General features: G+C 50.2%; 2 long non-coding RNA genes across 4 annotated transcripts; both read left to right on the top strand.

The window, feature by feature from the left end:
- The first annotated feature begins 2590 nt into the window (after positions 1–2590).
- On the top strand, positions 2591–10377 carry LOC125965336 (uncharacterized). 3 transcript variants are annotated; one of them, XR_007479097.1, is made up of 4 exons: positions 2591–3116; positions 9142–9327; positions 9557–9751; positions 10087–10377. It is a non-coding gene; the product is annotated as an uncharacterized LOC125965336 (long non-coding RNA). The 3 variants fall into 3 exon arrangements; XR_007479098.1 differs by having other exon boundaries at positions 9142–9340; XR_007479099.1 differs by having other exon boundaries at positions 2724–3116; positions 9171–9327.
- A 320-nt stretch (positions 10378–10697) lies between these two features.
- Positions 10698–12518, top strand: LOC125964843 (uncharacterized). Its single transcript, XR_007478132.1, has 3 exons — positions 10698–10860; positions 11373–11494; positions 12348–12518. It is a non-coding gene; the product is annotated as an uncharacterized LOC125964843 (long non-coding RNA).
- Positions 12519–15064: the final 2546 nt, after the last annotated feature.

Below are 15064 nucleotides of genomic sequence, written 5' to 3'. Positions count from 1 at the left end.
CCTCTACTCCTTGCTCACTCTTTTCCAAACACCTTATACTCTTTAGTCCTTGATGTTCAACAACTATAGTAGGAAGACATTTTCACTTGTTGTTCCCTTTACCTGAATTGCTGTTGTCTTTACTATCTACAGTACTCATCCACTCACTTTTTTAGGTCTTTCCTCAAATATCACCGTCTCCATTATGAGTCCTTGCTTGCATTCCCTGTAATAACCTGCAGCCCCACTAATACACCCTACCTCCTTAGGAGCCTCCCTTCTGCTGTAGAATCTGTTGAATGAATGAATGGAGTGAACTATGTCTAATTTCCAAAAAAATAAACATCAACCGTGAACACTTGTTGAGAGACGGATTCAGGATTCAGGATTAAAAGAAGTGTAAATTCAGGCCTTACCATTCACCATCCATTCCCTCAGGGTTCTGCTATGGTGTATCTTTGAATAAAAAGCACAATTTGATAAGACTAATTAATAGCTTAAATTCGTTAGAATCCCAAACCTTTTATAGTAGAAATGTGATAAAAATTGTGTCAGAGATTCTCAACAAAATGTTAGCGAATTGAAGCCAAAAAAGTATAAAAACAATTATATACCATGACCAAACGGGATTTGTGTCAGGTACATAATGCTGGTTCAACATTTGAAAATTAATTAATATAATCCAACCAAGACAAATAAAGGAAAAAAAACATATAAATACATGCGGAAGAAGCATTCGACAAAATCCAGCGTGCACTCATGAGAAAAACTCTCAGTAAACTAGGAATAGAGAGGGACTTTCTTAACTTGATAAATACGATCTACAAAAAAACCAATAGCTGACATCATACTTACTGGAGAGAAACTCAATGCTTTCCCACTAAGATTAAGCACAAGGCAAGGATGTCCTCCTTTATTATAACTTTTCAATATTGTGCTGCGAGTCCTTGCTAATGCAATAAGGCAAGAAAAGGAAATAAAAGGTGTACAGATTGAGAACGAAGACATAAACCTGTCTTTGTTCACAGGTGACATGATCATCTATGTAGAAAATCTTAAAGTGTTGACCCAAAACTCCTGTAACTAATAAGTGATTATAGCAAGGTTGCAGGATCCAGGGTTAATATACAAAAGGCAATTGCTTTCCTATATTCCAAAAATGAACAAGTGGAATAGATTTAAAAAAAACCTGACACTATTTACATTAGCATTGCCAAAAATGTAATACTTCTATATAAATCTAATAAAATATGTACAACATCTATAGGAGGAAAACTACAAAACCGTGATGAATGAAGTCAAAGAATAACTAAATAAATGGAGAGATATTGCATGTTCATGAATAGGAAGACTCGGTATTCTCAAAATGTCAGTTCTTTCTAAGTTAATCTATAGAAATTCAGTGCGATCCCAATCAAAATCCCAGCAAGTTATTTTATGGATATTGGCAAACTGATTCTAAAGTCCATATGAAGAGGCAAGAGACCCAGAATAGCTATCACCTCATTGAAGGACACAGTTGAAGGATTGACACTACCCAGCTTGAAGACTTATTATGAAGGTGCAGTAATCAAGACAGGGTGGTACTGGTGAAACAACAAGTAGATCAATGGAACAGAATAAAGAGCCCCAAAACAGACCCACATAAATACAATCAACTGGTCTTTGGCAAAAGAACAAAGACAATACAATGCAGCAAAGATAGTCTTTTCATCAAATAGTGCTGAAACAACTGGATGTCCATAGTTAAAAAAAATCGAGACACACCTATATATAAATATACACTGTATACATACATACAGTGTACATATACTATATATATACACACCCGTATATCAATATATATATACAGCATGTTCACGTTTATAATGTGTATACTATATATATACACATACATACATGTATACAATATGTACATACAAATATATAGGCTTGTATGTATACTGTATATAGTACTTACACATATACTACAAACGCACGCACATATAAACGTGTATACATATATATAATATGTATACACACATATACAAATTAATAGGCTTGTATATATTCAGTATTTTTACATATATAGTTTTGTTTTAAGGAGTTGACTCATGTGACCGTGAGGCAGGCAAGTCAGGGCAGGACTCTGGGCTGGAGACACAGGGAAGAGCTGATGTCCCAAGGCCATTGGAGGAACAGTTCCCTCTTTCTAGGGAACCTCATTTTTCTCTCCAGTCCTTCAAGTGATGGACAAGGCCCACCCACACCGTGGCATTGACAATCTCCTTTATGCAAAGTGGACCCATTTCAGTGTTAACCTCTCTTGAAAAATACCTTCCTGGCCACATCTGGAATAATGTTTGTGGTTGCCGGGGCCCCACGCAGTGCGCACATGAGATTAACCATCCCCGTGGCGATGATGACACTTTATTTTCTCCCTTGACCATTGTCACTACTATTCCAATTAAAATGGCAGTGCTATGAGGGCAGGGCATTTCCTTTTTTGCCAGTACTGAGCGTCCGCGGTCTGGTGCCTAGCATAGGCTAAATACACGGCATTTTTGTGAACAGAAGCCGGGATTCTGGCTGTCATATTTAATAGGAATTATAGTCTTATTATTGGGGGGGAGGGTGTGTGTCACGGTGTGTCAAGTGCGGGAGTCGAACCCGCCACCACTGGCCCTGAGGAGTCTTCCCGGCTCCCCGCTTCGGGCCGGTGAGGGTGGCCAGGGGCAGCCGAAGACGTGCGTCTGTGCGTGCGTGCGTCCGTGCGTGCGTCCGTGCGTGAGAGCGTGCGAGTCCACGGGGCGGTCCGCGCGTGCCGCGAGTGGTTCAGCCCGGCCCCCGGCTGTTGTGCTCGCCTCACGCCGGCCCGAGTTGGCGACAGCGCTGGAGGCCCCGGGCCTGTGACCGCAAAGAGGGAGCCGGGGGCCGGATGGGAGCGCGGCGGCGGCAGCTGAGGCCCAGGCCAGGCACCCTCCCCTCAGCCTCCCGTCTGCCCCGCCCCCGCCGGCGGCGCCGCGCCCCTCCGCCAACCGCCAAACTAGCACGGTGCGGGGGCCGCGCGCGAAGACATGGGGGAGAAGCTGGAGCTGAGGCTGGAGTCGCTCGTGGGGGCCGAGCCCGCCGTCTACCCGTGGCCGCTGCCGGTCTACGTAAGTGCCGCCCGTCTCCTCCCGGGCCCCCGCCCCTCTTCCCCCACGGCGCGTACTGAGCCCACCGAGAAACGGAGCGACTCGAGTCGCCAGACCCTGTTTGGAGGCCCCCTTCCCGCCCCGCAGTGGTTCTCCGCGGCAGTTTCTAGCCCCCGCGCGCAGGGTGGGCAGAGGGGAGCCGGCGCCGGCCGGGGGCGCAGACTCAGCCGCGGGGACCCCGTGCTTCCGAGGGGCGCCTGAGCCGGTCTGCGGTTGGCTTTGCAGGGCTGGGGACCCCGGTCCCCCCGGGCCTGGAATGCCGGCGGGCTTGCCCTTCTGTACTTTAGGATCTGACATGTAGGGTTTCTTTTTCCTGGTAGTTTATTCTTAGCGCTGTCAACGTGCTTAGTTCTTTTTTTATTTTTCAGGGCACCCTTTCCTCCCTCACTCCAATTTTTTTGTGTTTCTGTTTTGTTTTAGTTAGGCATTTTGTCCCTCTGATCTTGAGTGGGTGGGCTGGCAGGACACTTGGAGAGGAGGCATTCTGTTCCCTGATCTTGAGTGGCCTTTGGAAAATGACACGCCAGACGTAAATTTACACAGGCGTCCGGTGAGTCCAGAAATGCAGGGTGTCCGGCTAGGTGGACACCCGGCCTCTCGTCCCCCGTGGCGGCGTGGTGCGCGTGTTCCTTGTCTCAGGGTTTACGCTTGGGCCCTGCAGCCCACCTTCCGGAGGGAAAGCGCAGCGGGCGCCTTGGGCCGGCGCCTTTGGGGCGCTCTTTCGTGCGCTCGGCTTGCGGGGGACCGGCCTCCAGGCGACCCGGCCCTCGCGCGGGCTCCGTGTGTGTCAGTTCGTGGAAAGTGTGTCGCGGCCGGGGTCGGGGTCGGGGTCGGGACGCTGGGACCGCCTGGGAGCCGATGTTGACTCCCGGGCCCCGGTTCTCCGCAGTTATCTGAGGTCCGAGGGTTTCCAGCCCGCCACCGCGCACTGGCGCTTTCTATTTTTGCCCTTCCTGTGCCCGGAGGCGCGGCTGAGCCTGGGCTCTGGCTTTTCCGGTTGGGTAACTCCGGGTGGCCCGGGTGGGCGGCCTGAGCAGTGGGCAGGGCGGGGAGACATCCCAGGGGAGGGAAACTGAAAGTGGGGAGAGCCTTCAGAACTCCAGCTGATCCACTTGCCTCGCCTCCCCGCCCCTCTTACTGCACTTGTCATGCACCGGTTGGCTGGCCGGCGCATTTTTCAAAATGTATTAATTTGTTTATCCTTAGTAGCCGTGAAGCATAGTTCACTTGTAGTGCACAGTTGTAGGAGTTTTGACAGATGATCGCCGTCAGGCGGCAGAGCAATCCTGTCATCCCACTTGCTGCCCTTTGGCGCCAGCGCGCCTCTAGCCTCTTGGCCACTAATCTCCTCTCTGTCCCTAAGGTTTTGGCTTTTCCAGAAAGCCAGATGAACGGAACAACAGCATGTAGCTTTTCAATTCTGGCTGCTTTGGCTCAGCAAAACCTATGCGAGATTCATCCCAGGTTTGTTTTTTTTGTTGTTGTTTTAAACATTGATTTAGTTAGTTATTTACTTGGCTGTGCCGGGTCTTAGTTGCGGCACATGGGATCTTCATTGGCGCATGCAGTATGTTTTAGTTGCAGCGTGCGGGATCTAGTTCCCTGAGCAGAGATGGACCCCGGACCCCCTGCATTGGGAGCGCGGAGTCTTAGCCACTGGACCACCAGGGAAGTCCGTCATCCCTGTTGTTGCGGGTATGAGAAGCCACTCCTTTTTCTGGCTGTGTTGTATTCCATGATGCGTTTGTCCATTCGCCTGCGGGTGGCAGGACTTGTGGGATGTTTCCAGTTTTGAGGGGATCAGGAATAAAGCTGCTGTAAACATCCCAGGGCAGGTTTCCATGTGAACTTGGGTTTTTACCTCACTTGAGAAAATACTCAGGAGTGGGACTGGAATCTGTGCTAAGTGTATGTTTAACAACCTTCTGCATCTTAGAAATTGGTATTTTTGAGTATTGGAAGAGTTTAGAAATGCACTGTGACCCAGCACCCAGGCACTTGAAACGAAGTTGAAGGTTCATCTGGAGATGGTCATGTTGTCCCCGTCTCTGTCTTTTATTCGAGGCAGAGCAAGGCCACAGATTTGTAACCCTTGTAAGGAAGGCCTCGTGTGTCCAGGCCCTGGCAGGACCTGGCTTTCTAGTGGTGGGCGGTTCTGAAGTGGAGAGAGCGTCTTTCCCTTGCTGGCTGGACCTCGCTTGGCAGGGTGCAGGGTGTGCTGCCTGCCTGGCCGGGTGCTCTTTCTGCCGGTCAGCAGCCATTCCTGGTGTGTCTGTCCTACTATCAGGCAGGCGGTCAGGGGCCCTAGTGAAGTGCTCAGCGAGCTGCAGCCTTCCTAAAGCTTTGCGGGTAATGTCTGCTACCCTCCCATTTCCCTGCTGAGGAATTTTGCTTTCTCATGGGAAGTGAGGGGGCAGTACTTTATAAGAGTTCATATTTTGTGATGACTCGATGCTGAATACATTAAGAAAATGGGCTCCTTCCAGAAGCTTAACTTCTTAGAAGGTCAGGTTATTCACATGACCGCACGTTTGAAATGAGTGAGCTTGTTTGTTCATTGATTCATTCATTCTGCAAGCACCTCCTGGATATTTAGAGTGAGTGTTCCAGGGGTCGCGGAGGACAGTAGACAGTATTCTTTTTTTTTTTTTTTGATTTTTGAATTTTATTTAATTTATTTTTTTATATAGCACGTTCTTATTAGTCATCAGTTTTATACACATCAGTGTATACATGTCAATCCGACTCGCCCAGTTCAACACACCACCATCCCCACCCCCCTGTGGCTTTCCCCCCTTGGTGTCCATACGTTTGTTCTCTACATCTGTGTCTCAACTTCTGCCCTGCAAACCAGTTCATCTGTACCATTTTTCTAAGTTCCACATACATGCGTTTACATACGATATTTGTTTTTCTCTTTCTGACTTACTTCACTCTGTATGACAGTCTCTAGATCCATCCACGTCTCAACAAATGACTCAATTTCTTTCCTTTTTATGGCTGAGTAATATTCCATTGTGTATATGTACCACAACTTCTTTATCTGTTCATCTGTCGATGGGCATTTAGGTTGCTTCCATGACCTGGCTGTTGTAAATAGTGCTGCAGTGAACATTGGGGTGCATGTGTCTTTTTAAATTATGGTTTTCTCTGGGTATATGCCCAGTAGTGGGATTGCTGGATCAAATGGTAATTCTATTTTTAGTTTTTTAAGGAACCTCCATACTGTTCTCCATAGTGGCTGTATCAATTAACATTCCCACCAGCAGTGCAAAAGTGTTCCCTTTTCTCCACACCCTCTCCAGCATTTGTTGTTTGTAGATTTTCTGATGGTGCCCATTCTGACTGGTGTGAGGTGATACCTCATTGTAGTTTTGATTTGCATTTCTCTAATAATTAGTGATGTTGAGCAGCTTTTCACGTGCTTCTTGGCCATCTGTATGTCTTCTTTGGAGAAATGGTTATTTAGGTCATCTGTCCATTTTTGGATTGGGTTGTTTGTTTCTTTAGTATTGAGCTGCATGATCTGTTTATATATTTTGGAGATTAATCCTTTGTCCGTTAATTCGTTTGCAAATATTTTCTCCCATTCTGAGGGTGACAGTATTCTTATTCTCAAAACTTATGAACTAAGGACGGTAGGTGATCTATAAACACAGAAGTTCAGCTGAGGTGTAGTGCCCCGTATATGGGATCAACTGAGGTCCCAGAGAGTGGGGCTGCCAGATTTGCCCTGGGGGAAGTGTGGGTGGTTTCTCTGAGGTGGGGGCACCCGCAGGAGGAAGTGTAAACAGCCACAACCGCCTGTACTCGGAAATGTCCAGCCTCCAAGATGGGCTTTTGCGCAATTGACAAATAGGAGGGTGAGGTGCAGGGCGAATTTTGTTCCTTCTGTGACTGAGAGTTCCCAGATATCTACTTATAGCTCACGGTGGCATTTCTAAAGCAGGATGGTCCTTCTTTTGGTGGGAAAACCGGGTCTCAGCTCAGGAGGAAGCAGGTGGTATCTTCGGCTGCCTGATGGCAGGGCAGGAGCCAGCAAGGGCGTGCAGTGGTCCTTCCCCTCCGTGACTCACTGAGGCTGTGGGCGTGGAGCGGCCCCAGCGTGAGTGTCCCCGCCTGCTTCTGGCTTCCTCCTGAGAGCCCACGAGTCTCTGATGAATGCCCGCTGAGCAGTCACACCCTTCACTCCACAGTGGGTAGTAGCTGAAGTGGGAGGGTGAGTGAGCCATCCCTCCCTGTGACTCAGAAAACATTTTCTGATCTGACCTCTGCTGGTGTGAGTCCTGCCTAATCTGAGCTCAGGTGGAAGGCAGGTTAACCCTTTGAGGACTTTCCGTGGGTGAAGTAGCCCCTTTGAAGAGGAAGGGATCACCGGGAAAAGCCTGGTATTCCGTATGTACGTGCCTGTTAGCTTTCATACTTTGGTCCCTAACATCCAAATGCCGCCTGTATACTCTGTTCCTGGTGGGAGGGGCCAGAGGCAGCCAGCCGGCCCTTTGGATATTCACTAGGCAGGAGGCGGCTGGGAGCTGCAGGGGACCGGCCCCCAGTCTACCTCTAGGAGCTGCGTCCTTTTTTCCTTAATTACATTAAACTTTTTATTTTGAGATTATCGTAGATTCTTGCACAGCCGTCAGAAATAGGTCGGACACATCCCACGTTCTCTTTACTCAGTTTCTCCCGATGGTGGCATCTTACAAAGCTACGCACCGATGTAATGATTTCATTGGCATTGGTACAATCAAGATACAGAGTGTTTGGTGTCCCTTTTGGATTTGGGGACCAGTAGGGTGTGACTGGCTGTGTCTGCACATCCCTGGGCCCCGGGCCCGGCGCATGTCTCCCAGGAATCCCCTCTCCTCCCTCTTTCTTTCTGCTGTGTCCTCCTCTCGTGGTCCTGGCACTCTTCCCCAGTGCGTGCGCCTTCTCTCCCTGGCTGTGGGATGACAGTCCTGTTTCCTTCCTCCCACTCAGGGTGCTGCCTGGAGGCCTCTTTGACGTCTTCTCTGTCCCCTCAAGCTGTCCCTGCCGTTCCCACCAGCCGGGTCTCCTGCCACGCCCATGGCGTCAAGCGGTCCCAAGGGTGTTAACAGAGGACATGCCGGGTGCCTGTCCATGGTCCTCCGCAGCTCATGCGTGGCTCTGTAGTGCCTCCCTCACTGCCCGCCTTTCTTGTTCCTTCCCAGACTCTCTCTCCCCACCCACGGCCGCTGTCGCGGTGCCTAGCCCGGGGCTCTGTTCCTCAGCGCCCCTGTGTCGGACCGGGCCCTCTTCCTGTCCAGGGCGCCTGGCAGGGCTCCCGAGTCACAGGTTCCCGTGAGCTGCAGTTGGGAGGTCGGAGGCTGCGTGCTTCACTGAGTATTGACCTTGGATGACGACGCCTCCTCATCTCTGAGGGGCTTCCGTTTGAATCCCCTCAGTTAGTCATGGGGTACGCGGCCGATGTCGGGAAAGCACGTCAGGCTCACACCAGGTGCACGGGCAGCCGGTGTGTGAGAGAGGTTACCTCTGAGAACGCTGGTCCTTTAAAAACCTGACACGTCTTTTCCTGGGTGGGGAAGGGGTTTTTGCAGGCTGTGTCCCTGGGGGGGGGGACCGCCACGGGGTGGTGCCCACGGGGATGGCAGGAGTCATGGGGCTTGGGGCGGGGAGCTCTAGGGAAGGATTTGCATGTCCCATGGTGGTGGTGGCTCACGTTTCCCCTGGTGTGCAGGTGCCTCCCTGGCGTCTGCTCTGTGCTCACCCTGCAGGCTGAGTGAGGGTCCCACCGGAGAGCAGGTGCTGGGGCCACAGGACACGCTGGGCCCACACCTGGTCTGGGACAGACACCAGGTGAAGGGGCGGGACAAGGGGAGGAGGAGCTGCGCTGAGTGTTGTGGGTTTTGTGTCTTTTTAAATGACAGCTTTGCCGAGATAGCATTCACACACCACTGAACTCACCCACATGAAGTGTACAATTTAATGGCTTTTACTATATTCACAGAGCTGTGCAGCCTTCACCTCTAATTCCAGAACATTCCATCAGCGCAAAGGGCTGGCAGTCCCCTGCTCCAGCCCCTGACACTCTGTGTCTGTGGATCTGCCTGTTCTGGACGTTTCCCATCAATGGAATCACACACTGTGTGTCCTTCTGTGTCTGGCTTCTCTCACTGAGCATCGTGTTCTCAGGGTCCGTCCACGTTGTGAGTGTCAGGGCTTCACCCCTTTGCATAGCTGAGTGATGCTCCCGTGTGTGTGGCCCAGGTCGTGGGGTCTCGAGGCCCCTGGAGAGGCGTTCGTTTGGCTTGGTCCTGGGGTGGGGTGACGCCAGTTGCACTGATACGGTGCTAACAGGACCCCTTGCTGGACTGGGAGACAGTTGAATTATATCTTAATAGTGGCTTTGGTTCTCCTTTCAGTATCTGGTGTGTTGTAGCTTCCCTGAACATGGTGAGCAAAAGCTGCCTCCCCACAGCACCTCTGGGACCCTCTGACAAGCCAGGTGCGTGCCTGGCCCAAGACAAGATGCCTGGGCTTCCCTGCCAATACCTGAGCTGGGAGGGACATGGATACTGGGCAGCACAAGACACGGGCTCTCCTCCTTCCGGGCTCTGGTGAGTGTAAGTTTGACTAGAATACAGTTTATCATTTTACCTCTGGTTCCCTGTAGTTGACTGCTGGTCCATCATGACAACATTATACCCAGACTGCCAAGCCATTTTACCATCCCATGGAACCTCACTGCAGATGCATTCTGCGCATCTCTAACATTTATCTTCTCTGGACCTGCTTTCAGAGCAATGTGTTTTGTTAGATCCAGTCACAGAGCTATGGAAACAACATAGGCTGTCTTATTTTAACTGACATGTGGTCCCCATTTCTTTTTTCTACTCCCTTACTTATAGCCGTTAACAATGACTCTTTCTCCACTCTTTTCATGTCCCACTAGACTCTGTTGTGTGTCCTTGCTCTCTCACCTGAAGAGGATACCTCTTATTTCAACAAGAGGTTAAGTGTTTCAGGCACAAACTTCCTCATCTTCTTTCTGCTGACTCTGGCTGCCTTCCAATACATGTTCCATGATGCAGACACCACCATCTCCACTTCAAATCCGTCTGTGACTTTCCATTGCTCTTAGGATAAAGACTAACCTCCTCACCATGGTCTAAAATGTGGAGTCAAAGGATGGCTTCCGGTGGACAACTGGTGCCGTTCTGTAAGATAAGGAGCTTGCTTCAGAAGGAAATCATATGTCCACTAGATATGCTGTTTAGTTTACCAGGCAAGACTTTCTTGGCGAAAGAAGCAGCGTTGGCTTGCGTTCTCGAGCGGGCTTCTCATCTGGCTGTGCACTGGTACTCTCTCTCTGGGTGTGCTAGTCCGCAGGGCAGGGCATCCCCTGGGCAGGGTGGAGCGTGATCTCTGCGGCCTCGTCTTGCAGCTCCTTCCTTTCATTCTCAATCATCCTGCCCACAGTGGCCTCCTCTCAGGCCTGCATACTTACAACGGCGCATCGCCCGTGCTGCCCCTCTGCAGGAAGTGTCCCTCTGTTTAGTTTGCAGCTGACTGATGCCGCCTCACTGTTCACATCTCTTCTCATGTGTCACTTTGCCAAGAAAGTGTCCCCTTACCTACTCAACTCATCACGTCCCCCTACCGTAGCTCACATAACACCACGTACCTCTCGCTTACAGCCTTAATCACATTTCACATCCAGTTTTTGGTAGGTGTTTACCATATGGTCCGTGAGGAAGAGATCATGCCTGTTTTGCTTACTCTTGATTCCCAGCGACCAGCACAGTTACTGATAAACTTTGTTAGATGGAGAAATGAATGTATCCAATCCCTGGAGAAGCCCTGACCGTTTTTCTTTCTAGTGTCTCTCGTACTCCTCCCTGCCATCTGTGTCACCGTTACTCCGCGTCTACCGTTTATGAGTTTACACCTGGATTACGATGACTGCTTCGGAGATTCGCATGTCTTTCTATCTTCCTCCCTGCAACCTCTCCTACACCTCCCAAGGCTCTTGGGTTATGCCATTGCCCTCTTCCGAGCCATCCGTGGCACCCACTGTCAACCCAATACAGCGAAACTCTTAAGATTGACACTCAAGACCCTCCATAATTTGGCTTCAATTTCAGTTTCTAGACTTTTTAAGAAAGAACTGGGTCTAATTATCTGTGCATCTCTGCTCCGTTTCAAATCTACCCATGATGTTAATTTTTTTTTTTCTAGTCCAGCTATTTCACACCTCCTTCTCTGGGAAGACTTCACTGAGAATCCAAGCAATTTCTGGATCCCTTCTCTCCCCTGAACTTGTAAAGTGTTTAACAAGACATATGCGGAACTGCCGTAAGGTAATCTACATCTTATGTCCCTGTCTGGTATCTAACCTCCCTGAGAATGGGGGTACATCTCTGCTTTCTGTGCAGTTTTCAGCACAGTACTCTACACGTAGTGAATATTTGGTAAATGAACGAATAAGTGAATGAGTCACCAAGAAGAGGGTATTGTCTCATTCTTTCTCTCTTTTTCCACTTTCAAGTTTCTTTAGTTAGTTTCCTCAGACAAAAGGTTTCTTTGTAGCTACACAGTGGCCAGGTCCACAGAATGTTGCAGATAGCTGCTGAAAACATCCCTCCTCCACTTGAGAATGGCTTGCTCTCCCTCTCAAGCGGAGAGAGCTGGGATTCGATATTTAATTAAGTGCCTCTGTTCACTTGGCATTTAGAGGCACTAGGGGCATTAGTGTTCTACACTCGGTGAAATGCCTGTTTTGTTTGTGATTTTCCTTTGTGAAAAACAACTATCCACAAAGTGTTTTGTTCCAATTTTCCATCCTTTTAGATTGATGAAAATAATTTTAACTACGTAGAAACAGAAAACGAATAGTAAGAACTTTGCATTGCATTTAATAAAAGCTTAGGGGGATCTTTGTGGTACATTAGTGAAGTTATCTGGGGAAACCTTAGCTACGTACATTGTGTTGGAGAGGCACCGAGAATTCAAGAATTCTCAAAGTTCGAGGACACAGTTGCCTTACATGTAGGCATGGTGGCAGCCATGGACATAGCAGTGATTTGGAGAATGTTGTATTAGTCAGCTCTTGCTGTGATAATGCTTTGGAACAAATCTCCCCAAAACTCAGTTACATAAATAAGAATTTATTTTTCTTGGACCTGTGGGCTAGCTGCAGCGGCTCTCTTGTAGACCTCTCGATGGCTGGTATTGCTCCATGTTGTGGGTCAGTTTGAGGTCTGTCCAACACATCATACTGTGGAGCCCAATTGTGAGGCTGCAGGTCCCTGTCTTCTCACAAAGTTCACTGAAACATAACAGTAGAGCCCAACCACACAAGCCCAATTAAGGCCTCTGCAACTCATTTAAGGCCATGGTGTCTTCCCTTGGCATCCTGGGAACCCCCTGGCCTCAGGATGCAGCTTCTGTAGTCCATGGCAACCGGTGGAGAGGGGGCGGGGCTGCAGGAGGGTGGAACGCGGAGGTCACAGAGGGTGTGGGTGTGGCCACCTCTGCTGTGACTGAACCAAGGGCAGGGGGGCAGGGGGTCCAGGCAGGGCCCTCAGAGCCCGGTAGGCCCAGGAGGGCGGCACAAGCACCTAGGCCCAGGCCGAAGAGCGCCTTCTTGGTCTGCGCGGCAGGCCGGCCTCTCGCCTTGCCACTCAGGCCGCGCTCCCGCTTGAAGTGTGTGTGGCACGCGTCCGCGGAGTACACCTCGCTGCACAGGTAGCCGTGGGACTGGGCGTCGTAGCTTCCTGCGAGGCGGCCGGAGGTCCCGCAGGCGGGTGGGTCCCTGGCACAGACGCGCGGAGCGGCTCCTGCCCGGCCCCCCTGAGAACCGTCGCCGTTCCGTAAGGCGGGGCGCCTGCTTCAGAATGTAAATCACGTGTCCGCTCTATGGATACGCTGTTTAGTTTACCAGGCAAGACTTTCTTGGCGAAAGAAGCAGCGTTGGCTTGCGTTCTCGAGCGGGCTTCTCATCTGGCTGTGCACTGGTACTCTCTCTCTGGGTGTGCTAGTCCGCAGGGCAGGGCATCCCCTGGGCAGGGTGGAGCGTGATCTCTGCGGCCTCGTCTTGCAGCTCCTTCCTTTCATTCTCAATCATCCTGCCCACAGTGGCCTCCTCTCAGGCCTGCATACTTACAACGGCGCATCGCCCGTGCTGCCCCTCTGCAGGAAGTGTCCCTCTGTTTAGTTTGCAGCTGACTGATGCCGCCTCACCCTTCTCATCTCTTCTCAGGTGTCACTTGGTCAAGAAAGCGTCCCCTTACCGACTCAACTCATCACGTCCCCCTACCGTAGCTCACGTGACACCACGCACCTCTCGCTTATGGCCGTCGTCGCCTTTCACATCCAGTTTCAGGTAGGTAAGTTTACCCCGTGGTCCGTGAGGAAGAAGAGATCACGCCTGTTTTGCTTGCTCTTGATTCCCAGCGACCAGCCCGGTTACTGATAACCTCTGTTAGAGGGAGAAAGGAATGCACCCAATCCCTGGTGAAGCCCTGACCGTTTTCCTTTCTAGTGTCCCTCGTACTCCTCCCTGCCATCTGTGTCACCCTTACTCCGCGTCTACCGTTTATGAGTTTACACCTGGCTTACGGTGACTGCTTCGGAGAATCGCATGCCTTTCTACCTCCCTCGCTGCGACCTCCCCTACACCTCCCAGGGCTCTTGGGTTATGCCCTTGCCCTCTTCCGAGCCGTCCGTGGCCCCCGCTGTCATCCCCATACGGCCAAGCTCCGAAGACTGACACTCAAGGCCCTCCGTAATTTGGCTTCAGTTTCACTTTCTAGACGTTTCAAGGAAGAACGGGGTCTAAATATCTGTGCACCTCTGCTCCGTTTCATATCTACCCACGAGGTTAATTGTTTTGTTTCTTCCAGTCCACCTATTTTGCACCTGCTTCTCTGGGAAGACTTCACTGAGAATCCAGGCGATTTCTGGATCCCTTCTCTCCCCTGAAGCTGTAAACTGTTTAACAAGACATGTGCGGAACGGCCGTAAGGTAATCTACATCTTGTCTCCCTCTCTGGTATCTAACCTCCCTGCGAATGGGGGTACGTCTCCGTGTTCTGTGCGGTTTTCAGCACAGTACTCTCTACACGTAGTGGATATTTGCTTTGGTAAGTGAACGAATAAGTGAATGAGTCACCAAGAAGAGGGTATTGTCTCATTCTTTCTCTCTTTTTCCACTTTCAAGTTTCTTTAGTTAGTTTCCTCAGACAAAAGGTTTCTTTGTAGCTACACAGTGGCCAGGTCCACAGAATGTTGCAGATAGCTGCTGAAAACATCCCTCCTCCACTTGAGAATGGCTTGCTCTCCCTCTCAAGCGGAGAGAGCTGGGATTCGATATTTAATTAAGCGCCTCTGTTCACTTGGCATTTAGAGGCACTAGGGGGCGTTAGTGCTCTACACCCGGTGAAATGCCTGTTTCGTTTGTGATTTTCCTTTGTGAAAAACAACTATCCGCAGAGTGTTTTGTGCCAATCTTCCATCCTTTTAGATTGACGGAAAGCATTTTACCGACGTCGAAACGGAAAACGAATAGAAAGAGCGTTGCATTGCGTTCAATAAAAGCTTAGGGCGGTCTCGGTGGTACGTTAGTGAAGTTATCTGGGGACACCTTAGCCACGTACATTGTGTTGGAGAGGCACCGAGAATTCAGGAGTTCTCAAAGTTCGAGGACACAGGTGCCTTACACGTAGGCTCGGTGGCAGCCGTGGACATGGCAGTGATTTGGAGAACGTTGTATTAGTCGGCTCTTGCTGTGGTAATGCTTTGCAACACATCTCCCCAAAACTCACTTACGTAAAGAAGAATCTAGTTTTCTCGGACCTGTGGGCTAGCTGCAGCGGCTCTCTTGTAGACCTCTCGATGGCGGGTGTTGCTCCATGCCGTGGGTCAGTTTG

This window comes from Orcinus orca, chromosome 1 (assembly GCF_937001465.1).
Source record: "Orcinus orca chromosome 1, mOrcOrc1.1, whole genome shotgun sequence".
Taxonomy (NCBI): domain Eukaryota; kingdom Metazoa; phylum Chordata; class Mammalia; order Artiodactyla; family Delphinidae; genus Orcinus; species Orcinus orca.
This window is presented reverse-complemented; position numbering and strand designations above follow the sequence as displayed.